This window comes from Gorilla gorilla, chromosome 7 (genome assembly GCF_029281585.2).
Source record: "Gorilla gorilla gorilla isolate KB3781 chromosome 7, NHGRI_mGorGor1-v2.1_pri, whole genome shotgun sequence".
Lineage (NCBI taxonomy): Eukaryota > Metazoa > Chordata > Mammalia > Primates > Hominidae > Gorilla > Gorilla gorilla.
In genome coordinates, this window is record NC_073231.2 from 2638206 (window position 1) to 2658933 (window position 20728).

Here is a 20728-nt window from a genome sequence, read left to right on the forward strand (position 1 = left end):
ACACCGCTATCTGTGTAAACATGCATACATCTTCACCACTATCTGTATAAACATGGAAATATCTGCACGGCTATCGGTATGAACATGGAAATATCTACACGGCTGTCTGTATAAACATGGAAATATCTACACCGCTACCTGTATAAACATGGAAATATCTACACCGCTATCTGTATAAACATGGAAATATCTACACCGCTACCTGTATAAACATGGAAATATCAGCACCGCTATGTGTATGAACATGGAAATATCTACACCGCTATCTGAATGAACATATAAATATCTACACCGCCATCTGTATTAAGATGGAGATATCTACACCGCTATCAGTATAAACCTGGAAATATCTACACCGCTATCTGTATAAACATGGAAATATCTTCACCGCTATCTGGATAAACATGGAAATATCTTCACCGCTACCTGTATAAACATGGAAATATCAGCACCGCTATCTGTAGGAACATGGAGATATCTACACCGCCATCTGTATGAACATGGATATGTCTACACAGCCATCTGGAGGAACATGGAAATATCTACAACGCTATCTGTACAAACATGGAAATATCTACACCGCTATCTGTATGAACATGGATATATCTACACAGCCATCTGGATGAACATGGAAATATCTACACCGCTATCTGTATGAACATGGAAATATCTACACCGCTATCTGTGTAAACATGCATACATCTTCAACGCTATCTGTATAAACATGGAAATATCTACACCGCTATCTGTATGAACATGGAAATAACTACACCGCTATCTGTATGAACATGGAAATATCTACACCGCTATCTGTATGAACATGGATATATCTACACAGCCATCTGGATGTACATGGAAATATCTACACCACTATCTGTGTAAACATGGATACATCTTCACCGCTATCAGTATAAACATGGAAATATCTACACCGCTATCTGTATGAACATGGAAATATCTGCACCGCTATCTGTATGAACATGGAAATACCTACACCGCTATCTGTTTGAACATGGAAATATCTACACGGCTATCTGCATGAAAATCGAATTATCTACACTGCTATCTGCATATACATGGAAATATCTACACAGCTATCTCTTTACACATGGAAATAACTACACCGCTATCTGTATGAACATGGAAATATCTACACCGCTATCTGTATGAACATGGAAATATCTGCACCGCCATCTGTACGAACATGGATATATCTACAGAGCCATCTGGATGAACATGGAAATATCTACAACGCCATCTGTATGAACATATAAATATCTACACCGCCATCTGTATTAAGATGGAGATATCTACACCGCTATCTGTATAAACATGGAAATATCTACACCGCTATCTGTATAAACATGGAAATATCTACACCGCTATCTGTATAAACATGGAAATATCTACACCGCTACCAGTATAAACATGGAAATATCAGCACCGCTATGTGTATGAACATGGAAATATCTACACAGCTATCTGTATGAACATGGAAATATCTACACCGCTATCTGTATGAACATGGAAATATCTACACCGCTATCTGTATGAACATGGAAATATCTACACCACTATCTGTATGAACATGGAAATATCTTCACCGCCATCTGTACGAACATGGATATATCTACATAGCCATGTGGATGAACATGGAAATATCTACAACGCCATCTGTATGAACATATAAATATCTACACCGCCAACTGTATTAAGATGGAGATATCTACACCACTATCTGTATAAACATGGAAATATCAACACGGCTATCTGTATAAACATGGAAATATCTACACCGCTATCTGTATAAACATGGAAATATCTACACCGCTACCTGTATAAACATGGAAATATCACCACCGCTTTCTTTATGAACATGGAAATATCTACATCACTATCTGTATGAACATGGAAATATCTACACCCCTATCTGTATGAACATGGATATATCTACACAGCCCTCTGGATGAACATGGAAATCTCTACATCGCTATCTGTGTAAACATGCATATATCTTCACCGCTATCTGTATAAACATGGAAATATCTACACCGCTATCTCTATGAACATGGAAATATCTACACCGCTATCTGTTTGAAGATGGAAATATATACACAGCTATCTGCATGAAAATGGAAATATCTACACAGCTATCTCTTTACACCTTGAAATATTTACACCGCTATCTGTAGGAACATGGAAATATCAGCACCGCTATCTGTATGAACATGGAAATATCTACACCGCTATCTGTATGAACATGGAAATATCTACACCGCTATCAGTATGAACATGGATATATCTACACAGCCCTCTGGATGAACATGGAAATATCCACACCGCTATCTGTGTAAACATGCATACATCTCCACCGCTATCTGTATAAACATGGAAATATCTACACCGCTATCTGTATGAACATGGAAATATCTACACCGCTATCTGTTTGACGATGGAAATATATACATAGCTATCTGCATGAAAATGGAAATATCTACTCAGATATCTGCATATAGATGGAAATATCTACACAGCAATCTCTTTACACATGGAAATAACTACACCGCTATCTGTATGAACATGGAAATATCTACACCGCCATCTGTATGAACATGGAAATATCTGCACGGCCATCTGTATGAACATATAAATATCTACACCGCCATGCGTATTAAGATGGAGATATCTACACCGATATCTGAATAAACATGGAAATATCTACACCGCTATCTGTATAAACATGGAAATATCTACACCACTATCTGTATAAACATGGAAATATCTACACCGCTACCTGTATAAACATGGAAATATCAGCACCGCTATCTCTATGAACCTGGAAATGTCTACACCGCTATCTGAATGAACATGGAAATATCTACACCGCTATCTCTTTGAACATGTAAATATCTACACCGCTATCTGCATGAAAATGGAAATATCTACAAAGCTATCTGCATATACATGGAAATATCTACACAGCTATCTCTTTACACTTGGAAATAACTACACCGCTATCTCTAAAAACATGGAAATATCTACACCGCCATCTGTATGAACATGGAAATATCTGCACCGCCATCTGTATGAACATATAAATATCTACACCGCCATCTGTATTAAGAAGGAAATAACTAAACCGCTCTCTGTATAGACATGGAAATATCTACACCGCTGCCTGTATAAACATGGAAATATCAGCACCGCTCTCTGTATGAAAATGGAGATATCTGCACCGCTATCTGTATGAAAATGGAAATATCTACACGGCTGTCTGTATGAACATGGAAATAGCTACACCGTTATCTGTATGAACATGGAAATAGCTACACCGCTATCTGTACAAACATGGAAATATCTACACCGCTATCTGTATGAACATGGATATATCTACACAGCCATCTGGATGAACATGGAAATATCTACACCGCTATCTGTATGAACATGGAAATATCTACACCGCTATCTGTATGAACATGGATATATCTACACAGCCATCTGGATGAACATGGAAATATCTACACCGCTATCTGTGTAAACATGCATACATCTTCACCGCTATCTGTATAAACATGGAAATATCTACACCGCTATCTGTATGAACATGGAAATAACTACACCGCTATCTGTATGAACATGGAAATATCTACACCGCTATCTGTATGAACATGGATATATCTACACAGCCATCTGGATGAACATGGAAATATCTACACCGCTATCTGTGTAAACATGCATACATCTTCACCGCTATCTGTATAAATATGGAAATATCTACACCGCTATCTGTATGAACATGGAAATATCTGCACCGCTATCTGTATGAACATGGAAATATCTACACCGCTATCTGTTTGTACATGGAAATATCTACACGGCTATCTGTATGAAAATGGAATTATCTACACTGCTATCTGCATATACATGGAAATATCTACACAGCTATCTCTTTACACATGGAAATAACTACACCGCTATCTGTATGAACATGGAAATATCTACACCGCCATCTGTATGAACATGGAAATATCTGCACCGCCATCTGTATGAACATATAAATATCTACACCGCCATCTTTATTAAGATGGAGATATCTACACCGCTATCTGTATAAACATGGAAATATCAGCACCACTCTCTGTATGAAAATGGAAATATCTACACCGCTATCTTTATGAACATGGAAATATCTACACTGCTATCTGTATGAACATGGAAATAGCTACACCGTTAAGTGTATGAAAATGGAAATAGCTACACCGCTATCTGTACGAACATGGAAATATCTACACCGCTATCTGTATGAACATGGATATATCTACACATCCATCTGGACGAACATGGAAATATCTACACCGCTATCTGTATGAACATGGAAATATCTACACCGCTATCTCTATGAACATGGATATATCTACACAGCCATCTGGATGAACATGGAAATATCTACACCGCTATCTGTGTAAACACGCATACATCTTCACCACTATCTGTATAAACATGGAAATATCTGCACGGCTATCGGTATGAACATGGAAATATCTACACGGCTGTCTGTATAAACATGGAAATATATACACCGCTACCTGTATAAACATGGAAATATCTACACCGCTATCTGTATAAACATGGAAATATCTACACCGCTACCTGTATAAACATGGAAATATGAGCACCGCTATGTGTATGAACATGGAAATATCTACACCGCTATCTGTATGAACATGGAAATATCTACACCGCTATCTGTATGAACATGGAAATATCTACACCGCTATCTGTATGAACATGGAAATATCTACACCGCTATCTGTATGAACATGGAAATATCTACACCGCTATCTGTTTGAAGATGGAAATATATACACCGCTATCTGCATGAAAATGGAAATATCTACACAGCTATCAGCATGAAAATGGAAATATCTACACAGCTATCTGCATATACATGGAAATATCTACACAGCTATCTCTTTACACATGTAAATAACTACACCGCTATCTGTATGAACATGGAAATATCTAGACCGCCATCTGTATGAACATGGAAATATCTGCACCGCCATCTGTATGAACATATAAATACCTACAATGCCATCTGTATTAAGATGGAGATATCTACACCGCTATCTGAATAAACATGGAAATATCTACACCGCTATCTGTATAAACATGGAAATATCAGCACCGCTATCTGTATGAACATGGAAATATCAGCCCCTCTATCTGTATGAACATGGAGATATCTACACCGCCATCTGGATGAACATGGATATATCTACACAGCCATCTGGAGGAACATGGAAATATCTACACCGCTATCTGTATGAACATGGAAATAGCTACACCGCTATCTGTATGAACATGGAAATATCTACACCGCTATCTGTATGAACATGGAAATACCTACACCGCTATCTGTATGAACAAGGAAATATCTTCACCGCCATCTGTACGAACATGGATATATCTACAGAGCCATCTGGATGAACATGGAAATATCAACACCGCCATCTGAATGAACATATAAATATCTACACCGCCATCTGTATTAAGATGGAGATATCTACACCGCTATCAGTATAAACCTGGAAATATCTACACCGCTATCTGTATAAACATGGAAATATCTTCACCGCTATCTGGATAAACATGGAAATATCTTCACCGCTACCTGTATAAACATGGAAATATCAGCACCGCTATCTGTAGGAACATGGAGATATCTACACCGCCATCTGTATGAACATGGATATGTCTACACAGCCATCTGGAGGAACATGGAAATATCTACAACGCTATCTGTACAAACATGGAAATATCTACACCGCTATCTGTATGAACATGGAAATAGCTACACCGCTATCTGTATGAACATGGAAATATCTACACCACTATCTGAATGAACATGGAAATATCTACACCGCTATCTGTATGAACATGGAAATATCTACACTGCTATCTGTATGAACATGGAAATAGCTACACCGTTAAGTGTTTGAAAATGGAAATAGCTACACCGCTATCTGTACGAACATGGAAATATCTACACCGCTATCTGTATGAACATGGATATATCTACACAGCCATCTGGATGAACATGGAAATATCTACACCGCTATCTGTGTAAACATGCATACATCTTCACCACTATCTGTATAAACATGGAAATATCTGCACGGCTATCGGTATGAACATGGAAATATCTACACGGCTGTCTGTATAAACATGGAAATATCTACACCGCTACCTGTATAAACATGGAAATATCTACACCGCTATCTGTATAAACATGGAAATATCTACACCGCTACCTGTATAAACATGGAAATATCAGCACCGCTATGTGTATGAACATGGAAATATCTACACCGCTATCTGTATGAACATGGAAATATCTACACCGCTATCTGTATGAACATGGAAATATCTACACCGCTATCTGTATGAACATGGAAATATCTACACCGCTATCTGTATGAACATGGAAATATCTACACCGCTATCTGTTTGAAGATGGAAATATATACACCGCTATCTGCATGAAAATGGAAATATCTACACAGCTATCTGCATGAAAATGGAAATATCTCCACAGCTATCTGCATATACATGGAAATATCTACACAGCTATCTCTTTACACATGTAAATAACTACACCGCTATCTGTATGAACATGGAAATATCTAGACCGCCATCTGTATGAACATGGAAATATCTGCACCGCCATCTGTATGAACATATAAATACCTACAATGCCATCTGTATTAAGATGGAGATATCTACACTGCTATCTGAATAAACATGGAAATATCTACACCTCTATCTGTATAAACATGGAAATATCAGCACCGCTATCTGTATGAACATGGAAATATCAGCCCCTCTATCTGTATGAACATGGAGATATCTACACCACTATCTGAATGAACATGGAAATATCTACACCGCTATCTGTATGAACATGGATATATCTACACAGCCATCTGGATGAACATGGAAATATCTACACCGCTATCTGTATGAACATGGAAATATCTACACCGCTATCTGTGTAAACATGCATACATCTTCAACGCTATCTGTATAAACATGGAAATATCTACACCGCTATCTGTATGAACATGGAAATAACTACACCGCTATCTGTATGAACATGGAAATATCTACACCGCTATCTGTATGAACATGGATATATCTACACAGCCATCTGGATGTACATGGAAATATCTACACCACTATCTGTGTAAACATGCATACATCTTCACCGCTATCAGTATAAACATGGAAATATCTACACCGCTATCTGTATGAACATGGAAATATCTGCACCGCTATCTGTATGAACATGGAAATACCTACACCGCTATCTGTTTGAACATGGAAATATCTACACGGCTATCTGCATGAAAATGGAATTATCTACACTGCTATCTGCATATACATGGAAATATCTACACAGCTATCTCTTTACACATGGAAATAACTACACCGCTATCTGTATGAACATGGAAATATCTACACCGCCATCTGTATGAACATGGAAATATCTGCACTGCCATCTGTATGAACATATAAATATCTACACCGCCATCTGTATTAAGATGGAGATATCTACACCGCTATCTGTATAAACATGGAAATATCTACACCGCTATCTGTATAAACATGGAAATATCTACACCGCTATCTGTATAAACATGGAAATATCTACACCGCTACCTGTATAAACATGGAAATATCAGCACCGCTATGTGTATGAACATGGAAATATCTACACCGCTATCTGTATGAACATGGAAATAGCTACACCGCTATCTGTATGAACATGGAAATATCTACACCGCTATCTGTATGAACATGGAAATATCTACACCACTATCTGTATGAACATGGAAATATCTTCACCGCCATCTGTACGAACATGGATATATCTACATAGCCATGTGGATGAACATGGAAATATCTACAACGCCATCTGTATGAACATATAAATATCTACACCGCCAACTGTATTAAGATGGAGATATCTACACCACTATCTGTATAAACATGGAAATATCAACACGGCTATCTGTATAAACATGGAAATATCTACACCGCTATCTGTATAAACATGGAAATATCTACACCGCTACCTGTATAAACATGGAAATATCACCACCGCTATCTTTATGAACATGGAAATATCTACATCGCTATCTGTATGAACATGGAAATATCTACACCGCTATCTGTATGAACATGGATATATCTACACAGCCCTCTGGATGAACATGGAAATCTCTACATCGCTATCTGTGTAAACATGCATATATCTTCACCGCTATCTGTATAAACATGGAAATATCTACACCGCTATCTCTATGAACATGGAAATATCTACACCGCTATCTGTTTGAAGATGGAAATATATACACAGCTATCTGCATGAAAATGGAAATATCTACACAGCTATCTCTTTACACCTTGAAATATTTACACCGCTATCTGTAGGAACATGGAAATATCAGCACCGCTATCTGTATGAACATGGAAATATCTACACCGCTATCTGTATGAACATGGAAATATCTACACCGCTATCAGTATGAACATGGATATATCTACACAGCCCTCTGGATGAACATGGAAATATCCACACCGCTATCTGTGTAAACATGCATACATCTCCACCGCTATCTGTATAAACATGGAATATCTACACCGCTATCTGTATGAACATGGAAATATCTACACCGCTATCTGTTTGACGATGGAAATATATACATAGCTATCTGCATGAAAATGGAAATATCTACTCAGATATCTGCATATAGATGGAAATATCTACACAGCAATCTCTTTACACATGGAAATAACTACACCGCTATCTGTATGAACATGGACATATCTACACCGCCATCTGTATGAACATGGAAATATCTGCACGGCCATCTGTATGAACATATAAATATCTACACCGCCATCCGTATTAAGATGGTGATATCTACACCGCTATCTGAATAAACATGGAAATATCTACACCGCTATCTGTATAAACATGGAAATATCTACACCACTATCTGTATAAACATGGAAATATCTACACCGCTACCTGTATAAACATGGAAATATCAGCACCGCTATCTCTATGAACCTGGAAATGTCTACACCGCTATCTGAATGAACATGGAAATATCTACACCGCTATCTCTTTGAACATGTAAATATCTACACCGCTATCTGCATGAAAATGGAAATATCTACAAAGCTATCTGCATATACATGGAAATATCTACACAGCTATCTCTTTACACTTGGAAATAACTACACCGCTATCTCTATAAACATGGAAATATCTACACCGCCATCTGTATGAACATGGAAATATCTGCACCGCCATCTGTATGAACATATAAATATCTACACCGCCATCTGTATTAAGAAGGAAATAACTAAACCGCTCTCTGTATAGACATGGAAATATCTACACCGCTGCCTGTATAAACATGGAAATATCAGCACCGCTCTCTGTATGAAAATGGAGATATCTGCACCGCTATCTGTATGAACATGGAAATATCTACACTGCTATCTGTATGAACATGGAAATAGCTACACCGTTATCTGTATGAACATGGAAATAGCTACACCGCTATCTGTACAAACATGGAAATATCTACACCGCTATCTGTATGAACATGGATATATCTACACAGCCATCTGGATGAACATGGAAATATCTACACCGCTATCTGTATGAACATGGAAATATCTACACCGCTATCTGTATGAACATGGATATATCTACACAGCCATCTGGATGAACATGGAAATATCTACACCGCTATCTGTGTAAACATGCATACATCTTCACCGCTATCTGTATAAACATGGAAATATCTACACGGCTATCTGTATGAACATGGAAATATCTGCACCGCTATCTGTATGAACATGGACATATCTACACCGCTATCTCTTTGAACATGGAAATATCTACACTGCTATCTGCATGAAAATGGAAATATCTACACCGCTATCTCTATGAACATGGAAATATCTACACCGCTACGTGTATAAACATGGAAATATCAGCACCGCTATCAGTATGAACATGGAAATATCTACACCGCTATCTGTATGAACATGGAAATATCTACACCGCTATCTCTATGAACATGGAAATATCTACACCGCTATCTGTATGAATATGGAAATAACTACACCGCTATCTGTATGAACATGGAAATATCTATACCGCTATCTGTTTGAAGATGGAAATATATCCACAGCTATCTGCATGAAAATGGAAATATCTACACAGCTATCTGCATGAAAATGGAAATATCTACACAGCTATCTGCATATACATGGAAATATCTACACAGCTATCTCTTTACACATGTAAATAACTACACCGCTATCTGTATGAACATGGAAATATCCAGACCGCCATCTGTATGAACATGGAAATATCTGCACCGCCATCTGTATGAACATATAAATACCTACAATGCCATCTGTATTAAGATGGAGATATCTACACCGCTATCTGAATAAACATGGAAATATCTACACCGCTATCTGTATGAACATGGAAATATCAGCACCGCTATCTGTATGAACATGGAAATATCAGCCCCTCTATCTGTATGAACATGGAGATATCTACACCGCCATCTGGATGAACATGGATATATCTACACAGCCATCTGGAGGAACATGGAAATATCTACACCGCTATCTGTATGAACATGGAAATAGCTACACCGCTATCTGTATGAACATGGAAATATCTACACCGCTATCTGTATGAACATGGATATATCTACACAGCCATCTGGATGAACATGGAAATATCTACACCGCTATCTGAATGAACATGGAAATATCTACACCGCTATCTGTATGAACATGGATATATCTACACAGCCATCTGGATGAACATGGAATACTTACACCGCTATCTGTGTAAACATGCATACATCTTCACCGCTATCTGTATAAACATGGAAATATCTACACTGCTATCTGTATGAACATGGAAATATCTGCACCGCTATCTGTATGAACATGGAAATATCTACACCGCTATCTGTTTGAACATGGAAATATCTACACCGCTAGCTGCATGAAAATGGAAATATCTACACTGCTATCTGCATATACATGGAAATATCTACACAGCTATCTCTTTACACATGGAAATAACTACACTGCTGTCTGTATGAACATGGAAATATCTACACCGCCATCTGTATGAACATGGAAATATCTGCACCGCCATCTGTATGAACATATAAATATCTACACCGCCATCTGTATTAAGATGGAGATATCTACTCCGCTATCTGAATAAACATGGAAATATCTACACCGCTATCTGTATAAACATGGAAATATCTACACCGCTATCTGTATAAACATGGAAATATCTACACCGCTACCTGTATAAACATGGAAATATCAGCACCGCTATCTGTATGAACATGGAAATATCTACAATGCTATCTCTATGAACATGGAAATATCTACACCGTTATCTGTATGAACATGTGTATATCTACACAGCCCTCTGGATGAACATGGAAATATCCACACCGCTATCTGTGTAAACATGCATACATCTTCACTGCTATCTGTATAAACATGGAAATATCTACACCGCTATCTGTATGAACATGGAAATAACTACACCGCTATCTGTATGAACATGGAAATATCTACACCGCTATCTGTATGAACATGGATATATCTACACAGCCATCTGGATGAACATGGAAATATCTACACCGCTATCTGTGTAAACATGCATACATCTTCACCGCTATCTGTATAAATATGGAAATATCTACACCGCTATCTGTATGAACATGGAAATATCTGCACCGCTATCTGTATGAACATGGAAATATCTACACCGCTATCTGTTTGTACATGGAAATATCTACACGGCTATCTGCATGAAAATGGAATTATCTACACTGCTATCTGCATATACATGGAAATATCTACACAGCTATCTCTTTACACATGGAAATAACTACACCGCTATCTGTATGAACATGGAAATATCTACACCGCCATCTGTATGAACATGGAAATATCTGCACCGCCATCTGTATGAACATATAAATATCTACACCGCCATCTTTATTAAGATGGAGATATCTACACCGCTATCTGTATAAACATGGAAATATCAGCACCACTCTATGTATGAAAATGGAAATATCTACACCGCTATCTGTATGAACATGGAAATATCTACACTGCTATCTGTATGAACATGGAAATAGCTACACCGTTAAGTGTATGAAAATGGAAATAGCTACACCGCTATCTGTACGAACATGGAAATATCTACACCGCTATCTGTATGAACATGGATATATCTACACATCCATCTGGATGAACATGGAAATATCTACACCGCTATCTGTATGAACATGGAAATATCTACACCGCTATCTCTATGAACATGGATATATCTACACAGCCATCTGGATGAACATGGAAATATCTACACCGCTATCTGTGTAAACATGCATACATCTTCACCACTATCTGTATAAACATGGAAATATCTGCACGGCTATCGGTATGAACATGGAAATATCTACACGGCTGTCTGTATAAACATGGAAATATCTACACCGCTACCTGTATAAACATGGAAATATCTACACCGCTATCTGTATAAACATGGAAATATCTACACCGCTACCTGTATAAACATGGAAATATCAGCACCGCTATGTGTATGAACATGGAAATATCTACACCGCTATCTGTATGAACATGGAAATATCTACACCGCTATCTGTATGAACATGGAAATATCTACACCGCTATCTGTATGAACATGGAAATATCTACACCGCTATCTGTATGAACATGGAAATATCTACACCGCTATCTGTTTGAAGATGGAAATATATACACCGCTATCTGCATGAAAATGGAAATATCTACACAGCTATCTGCATGAAAATGGAAATATCTACACAGCTATCTGCATATACATGGAAATATCTACACAGCTATCTCTTTACACATGTAAATAACTACACCGCTATCTGTATGAACATGGAAATATCTAGACCGCCATCTGTATGAACATGGAAATATCTGCACCGCCATCTGTATGAACATATAAATACCTACAATGCCATCTGTATTAAGATGGAGATAAATACACCGCTATCTGAATAAACATGGAAATATCTACACCGCTATCTGTATAAACATGGAAATATCAGCACCGCTATCTGTATGAACATGGAAATATCAGCCCCTCTATCTGTATGAACATGGAGATATCTACACCGCCATCTGGATGAACATGGATATATCTACACAGCCATCTGGAGGAACATGGAAATATCTACACCGCTATCTGTATGAACATGGAAATAGCTACACCGCTATCTGTATGAACATGGAAATATCTACACCGCTATCTGTATGAACAAGGAAATATCTTCACCGCCATCTGTACGAACATGGATATATCTACAGAGCCATCTGGATGAACATGGAATTATCAACACCGCCATCTGAATGAACATATAAATATCTACACCGCCATCTGTATTAAGATGGAGATATCTACACCGCTATCAGTATAAACCTGGAAATATCTACACCACTATCTGTATAAACATGGAAATATCTTCACCGCTATCTGGATAAACATGGAAATATCTTCACCGCTACCTGTATAAACATGGAAATATCAGCACCGCTATCTGTAGGAACATGGAGATATCTACACCGCCATCTGTATGAACATGGATATGTCTACACAGCCATCTGGAGGAACATGGAAATATCTACAACGCTATCTGTACAAACATGGAAATATCTACACCGCTATCTGTATGAACATGGAAATAGCTACACCGCTATCTGTATGAACATGGAAATATCTACACCACTATCTGAATGAACATGGAAATATCTACAACGCTATCTGTATGAACATGGATATATCTACACAGCCATCTGGATGAACATGGAAATATCTACACCGCTATCTGTATGAACATGGAAATATCTACACCGCTATCTGTGTAAACATGCATACATCTTCAACGCTATCTGTATAAACATGGAAATATCTACACCGCTATCTGTATGAACATGGAAATAACTACACCGCTATCTGTATGAACAAGGAAATATCTACACCGCTATCTGTATGAACATGGATATATCTACACAGCCATCTGGATGTACATGGAAATATCTACACCACTATCTGTGTAAACATGCATACATCTTCACCGCTATCAGTATAAACATAGAAATATCTACACCGCTATCTGTATGAACATGGAAATATCTGCACCGCTATCTGTATGAACATGGAAATATCTACACCGCTATCTGTTTGAACATGGAAATATCTACACGGCTATCTGCATGAAAATGGAATTATCTACACTGCTATCTGCATATACATGGAAATATCTACACAGCTATCTCTTTACACATGGAAATAACTACACCGCTATCTGTATGAACATGGAAATATCTACACCGCCATCTGTATGAACATGGAAATATCTGCACCGCCATCTGTATGAACATATAAATATCTACACCGCCATCTGTATTAAGATGGAGATATCTACACCGCTATCTGTATAAACATGGAAATATCTACACCGCTATCTGTATAAACATGGAAATATCTACACCGCTATCTGTATAAACATGGAAATATCTACACCGCTACCTGTATAAACATGGAAATATCAGCACCGCTATGTGTATGAACATGGAAATATCTACACCGCTATCTGTATGAACATGGAAATTGCTACACCGCTATCTGTATGAACATGGAAATATCTACACCGCTATCTGTATGAACATGGAAATATCTACACCACTATCTGTATGAACATGGAAATATCTTCACCGCCATCTGTACGAACATGGATATATCTACATAGCCATGTGGATGAACATGGAAATATCTACAACGCCATCTGTATGAACATATAAATATCTACACCGCCAACTGTATTAAGATGGAGATATCTACACCACTATCTGTATAAACATGGAAATATCAACACGGCTATCTGTAAAAACATGGAAATATCTACACCGCTATCTGTATAAACATGGAAATATCTACACCGCTACCTGTATAAACATGGAAATATCACCACCGCTATCTTTATGAACATGGAAATATCTACATCGCTATCTGTATGAACATGGAAATATCTACACCGCTATCTGTATGAACATGGATATATCTACACAGCCCTCTGGATGAACATGGAAATCTCTACATCGCTATCTGTGTAAACATGCATATATCTTCACCGCTATCTGTATAAACATGGAAATATCTACACCGCTATCTCTATGAACATGGAAATATCTACACCGCTATCTGTTTGAAGATGGAAATATATACACAGCTATCTGCATGAAAATGGAAATATCTACACAGCTATCTCTTTACACCTTGAAATATTTACACCGCTATCTGTAGGAACATGGAAATATCAGCACCGCTATCTGTATGAACATGGAAATATCTACACCGCTATCTGTATGAACATGGAAATATCTACACCGCTATCAGTATGAACATGGATATATCTACACAGCCCTCTGGATGAACATGGAAATATCCACACCGCTATCTGTGTAAACATGCATACATCTCCACCGCTATCTGTATAAACATGGAAATATCTACACCGCTATCTGTATGAACATGGAAATATCTACACCGCTATCTGTTTGACGATGGAAATATATACATAGCTATCTGCATGAAAATGGAAATATCTACTCAGATATCTGCATATAGATGGAAATATCTACACAGCAATCTCTTTACACATGGAAATAACTACACCGCTATCTGTATGAACATGGACATATCTACACCGCCATCTGTATGAACATGGAAATATCTGCACGGCCATCTGTATGAACATATAAATATCTACACCGCCATCCGTATTAAGATGGTGATATCTACACCGCTATCTGAATAAACATGGAAATATCTACACCGCTATCTGTATAAACATGGAAATATCTACACCACTATCTGTATAAACATGGAAATATCTACACCGCTACCTGTATAAACATGGAAATATCAGCACCGCTATCTCTATGAACCTGGAAATGTCTACACCGCTATCTGAATGAACATGGAAATATCTACACCGCTATCTGTTTGAACATGTAAATATCTACACCGCTATCTGCATGAAAATGGAAATATCTACAAAGCTATCTGCATATACATGGAAATATCTACACAGCTATCTCTTTACACTTGGAAATAACTACACCGCTATCTCTATAAACATGGAAATATCTACACCGCCATCTGTATGAACATGGAAATATCTGCACCGCCATCTGTATGAACATATAAATATCTACACCGCCATCTGTATTAAGAAGGAAATAACTAAACCGCTCTCTGTATAGACATGGAAATATCTACACCGCTGAATGTATAAACATGGAAATATCAGCACCGCTCTCTGTATGAAAATGGAGATATCTGCACCGCTATCTGTATGAACATGGAAATATCTACAATGCTATCTGTATGAACATGGAAATAGCTACACCGTTATATGTATGAACATGGAAATAGCTACACCGCTATCTGTACAAACATGGAAATATCTACACCGCTACCTGTATAAACATGGAAATATCAGCACCGCTATGTGTATGAACATGGAAATATCTACACCGCTATCTGTATGAACATGGAAATATCTACACCGCTATCTGTATGAACATGGAAATATCTACACCGCTATCTGTATGAACATGGAAATATCTACACCGCTATCTGTATGAACATGGAAATATCTACACCGCTATCTGTTTGAAGATGGAAATATATACACCGCTATCTGCATGAAAATGGAAATATCTACACAGCTATCTGCATGAAAATGGAAATATCTACACAGCTATCTGCATATACATGGAAATATCTACACAGCTATCTCTTTACACATGTAAATAACTACACCGCTATCTGTATGAACATGGAAATATCTAGACCGCCATCTGTATGAACATGGAAATATCTGCACCGCCATCTGTATGAACATATAAATACCTACAATGCCATCTGTATTAAGATGGAGATATCTACACCGCTATCTGAATAAACATGGAAATATCTACACCGCTATCTGTATAAACATGGAAATATCAGCACCGCTATCTGTATGAACATGGAAATATCAGCCCCTCTATCTGTATGAACATGGAGATATCTACACCGCCATCTGGATGAACATGGATATATCTACACAGCCATCTGGAGGAACATGGAAATATCTACACCGCTATCTGTATGAACATGGAAATAGCTACACCGCTACCTGTATGAACATGGAAATATCTACACCGCTATCTGTATGAACATGGAAATATCTACACCGCTATCTGTATGAACAAGGAAATATCTTCACCGCCATCTGTACGAACATGGATATATCTACAGAGCCATCTGGATGAACATGGAAATATCAACACCGCCATCTGAATGAACATATAAATATCTACACCGCCATCTGTATTAAGATGGAGATATCTACACCGCTATCAGTATAAACCTGGAAATATCTACACCGCTATCTGTATAAACATGGAAATATCTTCACCGCTATCTGGATAAACATGGAAATATCTTCACCGCTACCTGTATAAACATGGAAATATCAGCACCGCTATCTGTAGGAACATGGAGATATCTACACCGCCATCTGTATGAACATGGATATGTCTACACAGCCATCTGGAGGAACATGGAAATATCTACAACGCTATCTGTACAAACATGGAAATATCTACACCGCTATCTGTATGAACATGGAAATACCTACACCGCTATCTGTATGAACATGGAAATATCTACACCGCTATCTGAATGAACATGGAAATATCTACACCGCTATCTGTATGAACATGGATATATCTACACAGCCATCTGGATGAACATGGAAATATCTACACCGCTATCTGTATGAACATGGAAATATCTACACCGCTATCTGTGTAAACATGCATACATCTTCAACGCTATCTGTATAAACATGGAAATATCTACACCGCTATCTGTATGAACATGGAAATAACTACACCGCTATCTGTATGAACATGGAAATATCTACACCGCTATCTGTATGAACATGGAAATATCTACACCGCTATCTGTATGAACATGGAAATATCTACACCGCTATCTGTTTGAAGATGGAAATATATACACCGCTATCTGCATGAAAATGGAAATATCTACACAGCTATCTGCATGAAAACGGAAATATCTACACAGCTATCTGCATATACATGGAAATATCTACACAGCTATCTCTTTACACATGTAAATAACTACACCGCTATCTGTATGAACATGGAAATATCTAGACCGCCATCTGTATGAACATGGAAATATCTGCACCGCCATCTGTATGAACATATAAATACCTACAATGCCATCTGTATTAAGATGGAGATATCTACACCGCTATCTGAATAAACATGGAAATATCTACACCGCTATCTGTATAAACATGGAAATATCAGCACCGCTATCTGTATGAACATGGAAATATCAGCCCCTCTATCTGTATGAACATGGAGATATCTACACCGCCATCTGGATGAACATGGATATATCTACACAGCCATCTGGAGGAACATGGAAATATCTACACCGCTATCTGTATGAACATGGAAATAGCTACACCGCTATCTGTATGAACATGGAAATATCTACACCGCTATCTGTGTGAACATGGAAATATCTACACCGCTATCTGTATGAACAAGGAAATATCTTCACCGCCATCTGTACGAACATGGATATATCTACAGAGCCATCTGGATGAACATGGAAATATCAACACCGCCATCTGAATGAACATATAAATATCTACACCGCCATCTGTATTAAGATGGAGATATCTACACCGCTATCAGTATAAACCTGGAAATATCTACACCGCTATCTGTATAAACATAGAAATATCTTCACCGCTATCTGGATAAACATGGAAATATCTTCACCGCTACCTGTATAAACATGGAAATATCAGCACCGCTATCTGTAGGAACATGGAGATATCTACACCGCCATCTGTATGAACATGGATATGTCTACACAGCCATCTGGAGGAACATGGAAATATCTACAACGCTATCTGTACAAACATGGAAATATCTACACCGCTATCTGTATGAACATGGAAATAGCTACACCGCTATCTGTATGAACATGGAAATATCTACACCACTATCTGAATGAACATGGAAATATCTACACCGCTATCTGTATGAACATGGATATATCTACACAGCCATCTGGATGAACATGGAAATATCTACACCGCTATCTGTATGAACATGGAAATATCTACACCGCTATCTGTGTAAACATGCATACATCTTCAACGCTATCTGTATAAACATGGAAATATCTACACCGCTATCTGTATGAACATGGAAATAACTACACCGCTATCTGTATGAACATGGAAATATCTACACCGCTATCTGTATGAACATGGATATATCTACACAGCCATCTGGATGTACATGGAAATATCTACACCACTATCTGTGTAAACATGCATACATCTTCACCGCTATCAGTATAAACATGGAAATATCTACACCGCTATCTGTATGAACATGGAAATATCTGCACCGCTATCTGTATGAACATGGAAATATCTACACCGCTATCTGTTTGAACATGGAAATATCTACACGGCTATCTGCATGAAAATGGAATTATCTACACTGCTATCTGCATATACATGGAAATATCTACACAGCTATCTCTTTACACATGGAAATAACTACACTGCTATCTGTATGAACATGGAAATATCTACACCGCCATCTGTATGAACATGGAAATATCTGCACCGCCATCTGTATGAACATATAAATATCTACACCGCCATCTGTATTAAGATGGAGATATCTACACCGCTATCTGTATAAACATGGAAATATCTACACCGCTATCTGTATAAACATGGAAATATCTACACCGCTATCTGTATAAACATGGAAATATCTACACCGCTATCTGTATGAACATGGAAATAGCTACACCGCTATCTGTATGAACATGGAAATATCTACACCGCTATCTGTATGAACATGGAAATATCTACACCACTATCTGTATGAACATGGAAATATCTTCACCGCCATCTGTACGAACATGGATATATCTACATAGCCATGTGGATGAACATGGAAATATCTACAACGCCATCTGTATGAACATATAAATATCTACACCGCCAACTGTATTAAGATGGAGATATCTACACCACTATCTGTATAAACATGGAAATATCAACACGGCTATCTGTATAAACATGGAAATATCTACACCGCTATCTGTATAAACATGGAAATATCTACACCGCTACCTGTATAAACATGGAAATATCACCACCGCTATCTTTATGAACATGGAAATATCTACATCGCTATCTGTATGAACATGGAAATATCTACACCGCTATCTGTATGAACATGGATATATCTACACAGCCCTCTGGATGAACATGGAAATCTCTACATCGCTATCTGTGTAAACATGCATATATCTTCACCGCTATCTGTATAAACATGGAAATATCTACACCGCTATCTCTATGAACATGGAAATATCTACACCGCTATCTGTTTGAAGATGGAA